This window comes from Saccostrea cucullata, unplaced genomic scaffold (assembly GCF_032062105.1).
Source record: "Saccostrea cucullata isolate Sc308-1 unplaced genomic scaffold, CSIRO_AGI_Scuc_v1 ctg4169, whole genome shotgun sequence".
In the NCBI taxonomy this organism is placed as follows: domain Eukaryota; kingdom Metazoa; phylum Mollusca; class Bivalvia; order Ostreida; family Ostreidae; genus Saccostrea; species Saccostrea cuccullata.
In genome coordinates, this window is record NW_026919217.1 from 39,102 (window position 1) to 53,950 (window position 14,849).

Below are 14,849 nucleotides of genomic sequence, written 5' to 3' on the forward strand. Positions count from 1 at the left end.
GCCATATTTTGAACAAATCCATAGTTGACCTATTGATAAAATCTTTAGACTCGTACTGTAAATCATCTCATATTATTTTTTCTAAACTTTCAATTTTTCAAAACCCATGGGCTTTATTTCTTTAGGCATGCTGGATTACATGTTGCGCACCACAGTCGAGCAGTGGTGCTTGCACAATTTTTGTAAAATCGAAAAAGAGTCTTTCCGTTGGTTTTTCGTATGAAAATTTCATTCATCTAAAGAACACGTATATATACCCCCAGTCTACACACACATTTAGACAAACTATAAGACAAGATAGATTTTATTTGAGGATGATGTCAATTTTCTCATATAAATCCAGATCATATACTTTTGCATTAAACACGATTTTGAATTCAGATTAGTTCAGACAGTACATTTGCAATTAAAACACTAATTACTAACGCCAAAAGGGGAGTTCAGAGAGGTAAATGATAACATGTACGAGGGGTTATCAAAAAGTTCGTGGACTGAGGCTATAAAATTAGTACTATGCCGTCTGTGCTTTCAAAATTTATATGGAACATAAAACAACAAAAAATGAATAAATGTTGAAAATTTTAGCCTGATACGTTCATTATTTTCAAATTATTATAAAATGAAAACGACAATATATGATCACCCGGCGCTGTCGTCTTTTATTTTCATGACGTCCGATAACGTCATTGTTTTTTCATTGTCCGCTTCTTCTACCTCATACAATTACTTGATGAGAAATCCGGGAGCTGAGTAAAGACTTAAACCTGCCTTGTTTATATGACTTTACAATGTCATGAACAGTGGCCTTCAAAGAATATAATATTCCAAATGGATTAATACATTGGGAGAGATCCGCGCTTCATTGTGCCGGCATATTTTGCTTTTTGGAGGTAAATATCTACAACGCATGATCAACGTCATTTTTGACGTGATTGATTTTTCACTCCTTGACTGCACATCGACATTAACTGTTTATCCCTTTTCTCTCTGAATCTATTTTGACATTAAAAGACAAGTACTCTGGATGCTTCTTATTTCTCTGTAGCCAGTTTCAACATATTTTAGTTCTACATAAGTTTTTTCAGGGACAAAACTTTATAGAATGTTGGAAACGGAAACCCCTCCCCCCTTTGACGTCATTTCAAGGCCTCATTTGTTTGGACATTCCGTGTAAAATTTGCGATAAAATTTTATAGAACTTTCAGAATGAAGTGAAAATTTCGTATTTTATGGAACAACTGTGTCCAGACACATACCTGTTTTAACGGAATTTTTGGAAGTCAAATGACCATATCAAAAGAATTTTTTCTCAGTTACACATAGGTCGCAAAACGTCGTGTTCGAGGTTGCGCCGCCTGGACATACCATTGCTTACAAAAACATCACTAATTTATTAAAAAATAAAATTTATGATTTATGGTTTATTCTTTAGATAGAAAAGATGATGCTTACTAGATATATTAAAATTCATTGATGTGCTTAAAGCGGTTTAAATTTTATGACGCTAGTCCACGAACCTTTTGATAACCCCTCGTACATGCAGGTAGTTTTACTGCAAATAAAATGATCGCTAAAGTGTTTAGCATTTCACACAATAAAGAGAGCAACCACCTAGATCAAGGATCGAAATCCTCATGTAACTGTAGATAGGGACAGAATTCATATGCCAGACACTACCTTAATTACACTTATCGTAACATATACATATATCATTGTAAATTTACCTTTATTATTCAACGTTTGGTCTTTGTTTCGTTATTTCTCCATTCATCAGAAAACAGTCACTTTTATATCCAGTCGTCACTTAAACCACTCCTGAAATAATAGCGATCACTTATTGAGGGGCAGTCTAACTTGGTTTTCTTTCTCTAACTTGCTTCGTGTTCTCTGCGACTTTGAAGTGGATAAGCCACTGGGCACAATGCAAATATCCCATGCCGCCAATTTCAAAACTGCCTTTCACACAAATCATCATGTGGGGTAAATAACGGGAAACGGAAAAATAAACTGTTTTCACACAGAACTTGAAAACAAATTCATTGTTTCCAAGATAAATGAATGAATTAGCGTCAATAGGTTGTTGTGAGAGAAAATTGAGATGGTCTGTTTCTTATTTCATCATTTTCTTTTCCGGTGCGTGAATCCCCGCTGTTACACTTGTAATCAACCCCTTGTATTGGATAGAGCTGCGGCCATGTCATAATATTCTGACCTAAACCAAGCTGTAAGTTCACATTTTTCACCATCAAAATCTAAGCCCGACAAAATCACAGGTCGCCCTATTTACATTTTGTTGATATGTAACATATACTCAGTACTCTGCTGCAATTGCATAAACATTATCTTCTCATGCAGCAGTAACCGAGATTGAGGTTTCAAAGATGTGATAAAAATCATGGACTGTTATTCTTTTTAGTAGATCTATCGACACTAACACCATGAGGTCAAAAAAGAGAAAAATATACTTTAGAAAATGCTAACGCAAAAGCAATACTGATAAAACTTGTTTTGAACTTTTAATTTTAAAAACTCAAATAATGTAAATCATTTAAAATAGAAAAAATATATATCGCCTTCCTTTTTATATGCCTGTATTTTCTATTCCTAACTGTTATTTATTATTTACGACTTGTATTCGATAATGGTGTATTGGGTCTTATACATCTGATCTTAATTACTAAGACTGTTATTCTTAAATTTTGTAAGCATCTAGATATATTATCTATCAAACCTGAAAGTGCAAGCTGACCTCTGAGAAATTGTCAATAATGTAAATCCATTGAAGTTTATCCATTTTACTATTTACATGTTTTACATATACTCTACTGCTACATGTATCGCATATGCATGTATAATTATTTCATGTGACAGTAATAAATTAATACATTATTGAAAATGTTTATTTTTCAGGATGTTACAAAAATATGAATAGTTAACATTAACATGCAAAGAAATCTTGTCCGATTGACGCGCACCGATGAAGTCAATAAAAGTGTTATTGATGCAAATCACCCATATTCCCCAAACGCTGGCAAGACAGTTTACGGCAGTTTACTAAGAGAAATAAAATTATATGGAAATACGTAAATAAAAAATTGAAAGACAGCTTATTTCTACTAACGATATAGTTTACTACAATTAATAATTATTATAACTTTCTTTTTCTTTAATTTACGTTTTTCAGTATTTGATTAATATGAACCCCCCCCCCTAAAAAAAGAATGGGTGCAAAGGCTTCTTAATAACTAGTTTTGTTCTTTTGTTTTAAACCCAATTAACTTAAGACATTAATTGCCTCGCCAAGATTTCTCGGGGAAGTTTCACAGATTAACGTTAATTCGGCTTTTATTGAGTTCGCTCTCCGGATAGAATGCTAAGGTTTTCTTTGCATGTTTCCTTTCTTAGAAAGGATATCTATCTATATTGCTAAAAACAACTTTTAAAAATATATAACAAAAATAAAATAATTAATAAGGAAAAAGCAATACTGATAAAATTTTGTTCTGGACTTATAAATTCAAATTTATATGTATATCATTTTTAAAATTAAAAAAAAAAATGCATTCTTTTATTTAAGCATAATTTTTCTTGATATCTAGGCAATAAAGTGTATTTTTTCATTTAATTGAGTGACTGAAAGTAATGGCGATCGACTTCTGCAGGATGGGCAATGTGATACCTCCATAGACATAAAGAATACATGCTGAGCACATATTGCTCCTAATCGAGAATTAATGGGTGGAAGATCTGATAACCATATGTACTTTACTATGTGGGATTGTTTTGCATAACATGGAATAAAGAAAGAAACTTTGTAGACACTATATTTTGAACTAAGATAGAATGTCTTTTTTTTATTTTGGCAACTTCTCCCGAACACTTTCGACAAGACATATAAGATCTGTTTTCGAAAAGTTTTGCTAAAAACAGTTTTATCTTTTAATTTCTCAAAAATAATTTAGTCTATCTGTGCATTTTTCAATTATTAAATATTTCAAAGAGAGTAATGTTAAAACTCTCGGGAATTCAACTTAATGAAAAAATTCGATATCAGCCAGTGTAAAAGAAGACAATCTCTGCCTTATCCAAGTTCCCCTGTAGTTAAATTCTTTTTAATACATGTATATTCTTTAAATTTGTAAATATAGAAATTATACAGTATAAGTGTTAAAAGTTAAAAAAGGCACGTTTAAATTAAAAAAGAAATAGACAGATTGTGTAACTGTAATTCCGCTACATAAAATAATATATATTTCAAATTTTACTATCATTCTTCACAATTTTTGCAGTCTGACATCCAATAATCTGTAAATAATAAATTACAATAGGATCGAAAGACACTGGAATAAAGAAAGCAAATCATTTACAATATTGGAGTTCTATTGTCAAAAAAAGTTTTTTTTATAAAGCTTATTTTTCTCTTTTTTAATCTCATTGTGTTAGTGTAGATATATCATCGAAAAAGAATAATTCTCCGTGATTTTTTTCACATCTTCATGATCTTTGAAACCGCATATTTACAAAAAATAATAAATACTACGACACGAGTAGAAAATGTTAATGCACTTGCAGCAGAGTATAATGTTAAATATCAACAAATTATAAATAATAGTATGGCAACTTGTGCTTTTGACGGGCTTAGATTTTGATGGTGAGAAAATGTTGAAATTACAGCTTAATTTAGGTCAGATTATTATGACATGGCCGCAGCTCTATCCAATGCAAAGGGTTGATAACAAGTGTAACAGCGGGGATTCATACAGCGGAAAAGAAAATGGTGAAATGATGAGAAGCAGACCATCTCAATTTTCTCTCACAACAATCTAATTCATTTATCTTGAAAACGATGGATTTGTTTTAAGTTCTGTGTTAAAACAGTTTATTTTTCCGTTTCCCGATTTATATACTACATAATGATTTGTGTGTATTGCAGTTTTGAAATTGGCGGCATCGGATATTTGCATTGTGCCCAGTGGTTCATCTACTTCAAAGTCACAGAGAACACTTAGCAAGTTAGGGAAAGAAAACCAAGTTAGACTGCCCCACATTCTGTTAACGCAATTATTTCAGGAGTGGTTTAAGTGACGACTGGACATAAAAATGACTGTTTTCTGATGAATGGTGAAATATTTAAACCAAGACCAAACATTGAACAATAAAGGTATATTTACAATTATATTATTATGTATATGTTACTATAAGTGTAATTATGGTAGTGTCTTCAAATGAATTCTACCCTTAACTACAGTTCATGAGGATTTCGATCCTTGGTCAAGGTAGTTGCTTTCATTTATCTCTCTGAACTCCCCTTTTAAAATTCAAGGCGTAGTAATTAGTGTCTTAATTGCATATGTCCTGTATGAACTAATCTGAATGCAAAATCGTGATTAATGCAATAGTATATGATCTGGTTTTATATGACAAAATTGACATCATCCTCAAATAAAATTTATCTTGTCTTAGTTTGTCTAAATGTGTGTGTAGACTGGGGGTATATGTACGTGTTCTTTAGATGAATGAAATTTCCATACGAAAAACCAACGGAAAGTCTATTTTTCGATTTTACAAAAATTTTGCACAACATGTAATCCGGCATGCCTGAAGAAATAAATGCCCATGGGTTTTGAAAAATTGAAAGTTTAAAAACAATTATATGAGATGATTTACGAGTCTAAAAATTTTATCAATAGGTCAACTATGGATTTGTTCAGAATATGGTGGCCAGATTTCTTTTGGACATGTTGGAAATGCATTCAGCAAGTGTTCAATTGCATAAGCCATTAGGAAAGCATAGAAGTGGAGTTTCGGTCAAAGAAAGTAAATGTGATAGATGTGTTTGAAATCAAATTGTTCAACAATAATCAAGAGAGGGACTTGCCTCTTTCTCCTTTTTCCTTCTCGGATATAGACTGGACAATACAGTTTTCAACGTACTTTGAATATTGTTTGTGACGTCAACATGCTACTGCATGCACATTGAACCCCCTCCGCTCGTTGAATACGGCTTGAAATCAGTCAAAAAAACTGTATGCGTTTGTATGGATTATATGTTGTTGATTTATAGATTAAAAAATAATGTATTACATTATTAGTATATTGAGATGAAAAAGTCCCTCGAAAATATTTTTTTCTATAAGATGTAACATGTATGTTTTTTTTTCCTGTAAAAAGTGTATATTGTATCAATTTATTTTAAGAGGAAATTAACCCTCTGATGTTCTGCTGTTTTCTATATATAATGTTTATTTTCTTACTGCAAATAATGACTGTAAAATCTAGTATATTAAAGACGGTTGCTCTGGCTTTGAAATACTGAACTAATGTGAATTAAGAGAAAAAATTTACCCTGTAGACTTTTGCTATTTTCAAACTGTAAATGTTAGTAGGTAGAACTGTATCACTGATATTCTTTGGTAGGACATTTACTCCGTAAACATGGTCAAATCAAAAAGCTATGTAAACGATGGTTGCTTTGGCTTTCAAATACTGAATGTACAATGCATCAATGTCATTTTTGAGAGGAAATTTACTCTGTAGATTTTGTTAACTTCAAAATGTTAACGTTTTATAGATATGTTGAAAACTGTACATGTGTATCAGTGCTATACTTTGCAGGGGGAGGGGATGGTATTTACTCCGTAAAGTTAAGCTGTCGAAAGGACCCAATATACAGTGTATCAATGTCATGTTTGATAGGACACTTACTCTGTAGATTTTTGCTAATTTCAAATTGTAATTGTAGTAGTAAACACTGTATGAGTGATATTCTTTGGGAGGAAATTTACTCCGTAAAATCTACAAGCTATGTAAACGATGGTTGCGTTGGCTTTCAAATACTGAATGTACATTGCACCAATGTGAATTTAGAGAGGAAATTTACCCTTATTATGTTTATTACCAAACTGTAATGTTAGTAGTGAACACTGTAACAGTGAAATTCTTTGGGAGGAAATTTACTCTGTAAAGTTTTGTTATATAAAGGCTATTTGCTTTTGAATTGAATACTGTATGTTTACTGTATGAATGTCATTTTGAGAGTAAATTTACTGTCTAGATTTTTGCTATTTTCAAATTGAAATGTAGTTGTGAACACTATATCAGTGATTCTCTTTGGGAGGAAATTTACTCCGTAAAATCTAGCTATCTAAACGATGGTTGCTTTGGCTTTAAAATACTGAATGTACAATGCACTCATGTGCATTTTGAGAGGAAATTTACTCTTTAGAGTTTTTTTTCTATTTTGAAATGTAGTGGTGAACAATGCATCAGTGATATTCTTTGGGAGGAAATTTACTCCGTAAAATCTAGCTATGTAAACGATGGTTTCTTTGGCTTTGAAATACTGAATGTATAATGCACCGACGTGAATTTAGAGAGGAAATTTACTCTGTAGATTTTTGTTATTACCAAACTGTTATGTAAGTAATGAACACGGTATCAGTGATAGTCTTTGGGAGGAAATTTACTCCGTAAAATCTAGCTATGTAAACGATGGTTGCTTTGGCTTTGAAATACTGAATGTATAATGCACCAATGTGAATTTAGAGAGGAAATTTACTCTGTATATATTTGCTATTTCTAAATTGTAATTGTTGTAATGAATACTGTATCAGTGATATTCTTTGGGAGGAAATGTACTCCGTAAAATCTTGTTATATAAAGGATAGTCGCTTCTGAATTGACTACTGTATGTAACTGTATGAATGTCATTTTGAGAGGAAATTTACTCTCTAGATATTTGCTATTTACAAATTGTAATGTAGTTGTGAACACTATATCAGTGATAGTCTTTGGGAGGAAATTTACTCCGTAAAATCTAGCTGTGTAAACGATGGTTGCTTTGGCTTTAAAATACTGAATGTGCTATGAACCAATGTGAATTTAGAGAGGAAGTTTACTCTGTAGTTTTTTTTTGTTATTATCAAACTTCAATGCTAGTAGTTAACACTGCATCAGTGACATATTTTGGGAGGAAATTTACCCCCTAAAATGTAGCTGTCTTTTACACTGTATCATTGTCATTTTGAGAGGAAATTTACCCTGTAGATTTTTGCTTTTTTCAAACTGTAATGTTAGTAGTGAACACTGTACATGTATCAATGATATTCTTTGGGAGGAAATTTACCCCCTAAAATGTAGCTGTCTATTACACTGTATCAATGTCATTTTTGAGAGGAAATTTACTCTGTAGATTTTTGCCTTCTTCAATTTGTAATGTGTTAGTGAAAACTGTTTCAGTGATAGTCTTTGGGAGGAAATTTACTCCGTAAAATCTAGCTATGTAAACGATGGTTGCTTTGGCTTTGAAATACTGAATGTACAATGCACCAATGTGAATTTAGAGAGGAAATTTACTCTGTAGATTTTTGCTATTTCTAAATTGTAATTGTTCTAGTGAATACTGTATCAGTGATATTCTTTGGGAGGAAATTTACTCCGTAAAATCTTGTTATATCAAGGATAGTCGCTTTTGAATTAACTACTGTATGTTAACTGTATCAGTGTCATTTTTGAGAGGAAATTTACCCTGTAGATTTTTGCCTTTTTCAAATTGTAATGTGGTAGTGAAAACTGTTTCAGTGATAGTTTTGGGAGGAAATTTACTCCGTAAAATCTAGCTATGTGAACGATGGTTTGCGTTCATTAAACTTTTGATATTCGCACCAATAAATATCTTGTAAACTGTGTTATTTGTTGAGTTTTGTCAATACCTAAGGGCAAAATGCTTAAAACAGAAAAAAAGGTTTTCTGTTTTGATTTTGGAATGCGTTTTTGGTTAATTCCAGGACTAAAACCCAGGAAAATACTTTTCCAACTACATGTAATACCTATGCCTATGATTTCAGAGATTTGTTCCCTTTTGGTTTTACGTGAATGCCAGCAAAAATTAGATGCTTAAAATGTTCTTAAAATCGACATACAGGGCAGTATTTATCAATATATTCTTTGATAACTACATTTACTAAGATACAAATTGTTTGGTAACAAGTTAAATTTCAATGATAATATTTGTTAATTTTCCTCATATATCTGTTGCCATTGAATTCAAACATTGATTTTCTTTTGCCAACATATTTTTCGTTATCGGCTTTAAATACTTTTTGTAATAAAATGTTGTATAGAAAAATTATATTTTGCCCTCAATATTTCTTCATTTATTTTGATCAGGGAGAGATATTTATCGAATAAGCACCTACTGTGACAAAGGACCTCGGTTTATACGATCTCATCCGAAGGACCGATCTCAATGTACCACGGTGAGATTCGAACCCGCGACCTAAGGGTCAACTTACAACTCTAGAGCAGACGCTCTAACCCCTGCACCATGCATGTGTCTTGTATCATTAGATATAATGCCCCTGTTCATTCTTTTAAGGAAGGAAATTGAAAGCAAATATTTTGTTCCCTCCTCTTAAATTTGTTAAATAGCTATAATTGCCCTCGTTCTGAATGTCTATACTCGAACATAGATTTTCATAAAATTAACCATTTAATATGTCATCAATATTATCATACATCTGGTAGTTTTTTTTATTGTATTTATAACATTGTTGGTGTTTTTTTCTTAAGCCTTAGAAAATAAGACGTATTCTTTTCATTTTCATAAATCTATTTAGCATTCGAACATATTTATACAACTTTAGATTTATATTCATAAATAGTAGTTTGTCTAATTTCGACCCTTAGATTTTCTTTTTGTGAATCATATTGATTTGTGTACATTGACTGTTTTCTTTCCTCTCATTACTTTTCTCAATACTTTTTATTCTACTTTTCAAAGATTAATTGTCGATGGTGCAGAATTGAATGTCTATTTCACTTATGTGATGTTTGATCAATTCCGATTTCGTGAAGATGTTATACTCACATTTTTTTTATCCTTGGAAGGTTGGTTGAAACTGTAATTTATCAAGAAACAATAATACGGATCTTGTAGAGCAGAAGCATGTAAGTTTCAAAAGCTCGTTCCCTATTGTTAGATGATGCTCAACATTCATAAATGAATGAGAGGTGATCGCTAAATATACATAAGTGTAATCATGCTTTGTGATTTTGCAGAATTGTTTAGGCTGCGAAAAGGAGACCGGGCCTAATGTATATGGTATATATTCGATGTGACATCAGACAAAAAAATTAAATAGTTATTCCACATACTACCATAAAATAAAATAATTTGCATTCTTAAACTGTATAATCATATAAAAACTTCATTAAACCTTACCGATGGAATGCAATTAAGAAGTTGCTATGTAAATTCCACACAGCAGGTTTAAAAGAAATCACTAATTGCAAACAAACCTGTCCACATGATGTCATTTTGATAATATGGTAATTTATAAGGGAAATATTTGATGTGACATCACACATAAGAAATGAAATAGTTTTTTTTCATACAGCTATGACATGAAATAATTTGCAACTTTGAACTGTATGATCATATAAAAACTTCATTAGACCTTACCTATGGAATCCATTTAAAAAGTTGCTAGGTAAATTCCACACAGCAGGATATAAAGAAATCACTGACCGCAAGAAACTTGTCGACATGAGGTCATCTTGATAATATGACGTATTTCATGTGCTTTGAGCGGCAGATCAAGTATTTTTTACTATGGAAAAAGCTTTTCATCATTAACAGAAAAAATACAGACTTTAGATATGCTATTACATAAAATGCCAATATAAAATCTTTGATTAGTGCGATTACTCATTAATTATTTGGAGAATTATTTAATTAACTTTTGTTAGATTGTTTAGTGTAAAGATTTTGTGTTCAAGGGCATACAGTGTACACTTAATAGATCTTGACCATATTTTAATTTGGATTAAGGATTTAATTATTGACTTGAAAATTGCCGCTGCTTTATGTAAATCCAGAGGGTTACTAAATGAGGAGTCGACATAAAATACTCATCAAATATCAAGCATATTTTGATATTAGACCAATTACATAAAATTTTAATTAATGAATTCACTAATATGGAGACGCCACCACTTGCCGGTTGAGGGCTACAAATTTTGTCCTATGCTCGGCACTAAGGGCCTTTGAGCAGTGAGGGATTTTTTTTCGTGCCAGCACCTACTGCGACACGGGGCCTCGGTTTATACGGTTTCATCCGAAGGACTGGTCTCCACGTCCCGCAGTGGGATTCGAACCCGCGACGTAAGGATTGATTCCTTACTTAGCGACTCTAGAGCAGACGCTCCAACCACTGCGCCACGCGGGCGACGTATACCGTTGTGGAATTGAAATTTGTACATGACCATTCAGTACAAATATTATGCATTCATCATGTGTCTGTTAATGGACAGGTCCAAACTGGAATTTTACTATGTAATTTCAATCAGTATGTAAGTTATTTGAAAATAAAGCAGCTACATGTTAATAAAAAAATACAGTTTTTAAAAAAAGTTCCTACCTGCTGCTCGTCTATATTCTGTTGACCTTTTATTGTAAGCATTAAATAACAGTGATGCGTTATCTCAATATATAATCTCGGTAGTAAAACAAAGGTTTTATCTAATGAAAACAACTTGTATTTTACAATAAGGCAAGTTGCTTTCGTTACATCACGTTAAACCTTCGTTATCAGATTTTATGTCCGACAGCAAATTATACATAATGATATCGGTTTAATCAACACTTTTCCCAATAAACTTACACTCTCAGAGTAGTGAAGACGTTCCGCTGCCACACAACCACCAGAGCACATTGTTATTGTGAGTAGAAATCCTGCTCAGATGGTTTGAAATGCTCTCTAATTACTTGAAAGTCCTAGTTGAAAGTTAAAAGTTTGAAAGGCAATTTTGCTCCCGGTCGACGACTGCTTTATGGTTGTTTTCAGTGTACGTACAGGAGACAAGCCTCACCGCCTGGTTCATGGAATATGTTTTAATAAAAATGCATTTTTATTAATATTTTTAATACCAAAGTGTTCTTTAGCTTAATCTTGATCATTCTAGCACTATAAGAAAGGACTTTTAAAAAACGGCAAAACAAATTAATTTTGAAATTTAATTAACATGCTTTTTTCTTTTCCTGAGAAAACTTAAGGGATAAGTGTGTTTATTTCAGACAGCTTATCACGTGATATCCTGTCATGTAAGAGCATCGAATAAAATTTGAGGAAATTTACTTGTCGTGTTATCATCTTCCATAACGCAGATACTTTCAAAGGAAAACGAAGTTCTGTGATATGCATCTGTAACTTTCCAACATTGCTGGTTGCATCAAAATACTCAAATTAATTATAAGGTGAGTGAGATTTTCAAGCTTATTTTTTAATATTCTTTATGTTCAAGAAATGTTCCACTTTTTTTCACTTGAATTAAAAAGTGAAAATCGTCATGAATATATACATATTTTTAACAGGGAGCTTTCTTAAAGTGAAGGTCGACAAAAACACAAAATTTTCGTTAAAACATACAAAATGTGGCCCAGCATGGATGTACAGTATATATAAGGAGTTCCGGAAAAAATGTTTACAGGCAAAAAGGGTTTAAGATATAATGTGCAATTATAAATAATATATCAAGGAAAATTGGAGAAAATTTTTATTTCTTAAGAACTTTCTTGGTACAATTTTTGACTTGTACACATGTAGACCGGTTGACATATTCTCAGGATTACAATTCAACGGGTTGACATAATATTTAGTTGAAAGGTCGATGGATTAATACAAACACAAGTTGACAGGTCGAGGGGTTGACGGATAGACAAGTTGACAGGACATGTTGACGTATTGTTTTCTTGACAGGTTAATGTTTTCAGGAAGACAGTTCGACGGGATGGCGGGTTGTTTGATTAACATGAGTACATTATATCATATTATAAAAGAAAGTCGAAGGATTTACAAGTCGAAAGGGGACGATTCAACGGGATAAGAATTCAACAGAGTGACGAGTTTACAGGTTGACGAATAGTTAGGTTGACGGACTGGCAGGTCGACAGGTTGACAAATTATTATCACGAGTGGGTTTGAGCACTTGCAGTGATATTTTAGGTTTGTTTTGGATTAAACCTTATCTTCCCGGCGGGTTCGCGGACTAAACTTTATCTCTGGGGAGGAGTCAAGAATCAACCCTTATCTTTCAACTGTGTTCAAGGACTAACCCTTATTCCGGATTGTATCGATAAATCAAGTTATTTAACAACACTAACCCTTATGTCTCGTGTAAGTTGTTGCAAAATGTTTTTTTTTTGAAAGAATGTTATAGGGTAAAGATATTTCAAATTGGTGGTCAATTGGCTATAAAGGAAACTGAATGGATATCAATTCCTATCTTGTTGACATTTCTTTTAAGTGGGAATAGTATCACAATTTGGAGTCAATTATCCATCTGTCGTCCACTATTGTAACAGGATTTAACAATATGATACCAAATTATTGAGACCAGTCACGGCAGGCTAGTGGTAGAGCGTTTGCTTCGTGATCGGGAGGCCCGGGTTCGATTCTTGTTCGCAGTGCCGCGTCATACCTAAGACGTAAACAAAGGTAGTAATTGTTCCTTCGCCAAGCGCTAGAAGTGAAAGTCCCGGGTCTTTCAGATATGACCTTAAAAACGTAGGTCCCAGGTCACAGAGAGCACTGGCACAATAAAGAACCCTCACTGTTCAATGACCCTGAGTGCCAAGTATAGGTCTAAGTTTGAAACCCTTCATCGGCATACGGGGACGTCTCCATATGAGTGAAAAATTCTCAAGAGGGAAGTTAAAAATTATACAATCATTCAATCAATTGAACTATTGATCTTTTTTTCTGTATAAAGTAATCTTTCTTCAAGTTTTCCTCTAACTCACATATTAAAAACCAACATATTAAGATGGGATACCATAGTCCTTTGAACAATTATAAAATGATATTGGTGCGATATTGTGGATATTGACAGTAAAGAAATCTTCTTAAAACAAACTTTGTATTACATACAACAGTACGGAACGCATGTATTAAAACTCTCTCAAATCTGTCGATATTGAAACAACATGTACCACGTGTCTAGGACAGCATTCTTATAACAAATGTTATAAACAATATATAACAAAATATAACCAACTCTGGTACCGTTATACGTGTAGCCAGTTATATGTCAACTGTTAGCCTGTTGACTTTTAGGAAGACAATTAACCTTAAGGAAGTGTCACATTTTCGAGCATTTAGAGAAAACACCGCAAAACAGTCATTTTTTTCAGTGAGACTGTTTTATTTCCTTCCTTGTTTTTAATTTTAACGATGATAAGTGGTTTTATGGATCTAGTTTTCGCTGACCCAGGTTGAAGCTGTACTTCCTTGTGCACTACTCAGATAAATTATGAAAACTACATGTTTAAAATATCTATAATGTCCTTGCTTTTTGAGTTTTTCTAATTTTTTTATTCTATAGTTCTGTCCTTCATCTTTTGTTTTTTATGATCTGATACAAAAGTTTCTACAATTGATTGAAACAACATTAAATATGTAAATCCTGCTATTTTACTTTATATTGTGCAAAAAGAAACTTTCATAATGAAAAATGATTTATTTGATTAAACTATCATATCATGAAGTTATAATACATTAACATTTAAAAGCAATAAAAAAAATGCATTACGGCTCATACACATAATTTGACAAACTTATAAGGAAAAGAACTCGAGTCAAGTTCAAAACATTCATTAAACTTTTTTTTTTCTTGTTTTCAAATTTGTTTGAAGTAGGCAATATTCTTAAGAAAGCTTTTTTTGTTGTTGTTGTTGTTTAGATCTGGGCGTAATGTTTTATCTCATAATTCAAAAATTAGAAGTTGGTTTTCTAATTAAAAATGCATAATATGACAATCTAAAAATAATAGCAAAAATACTTTAAAGACAT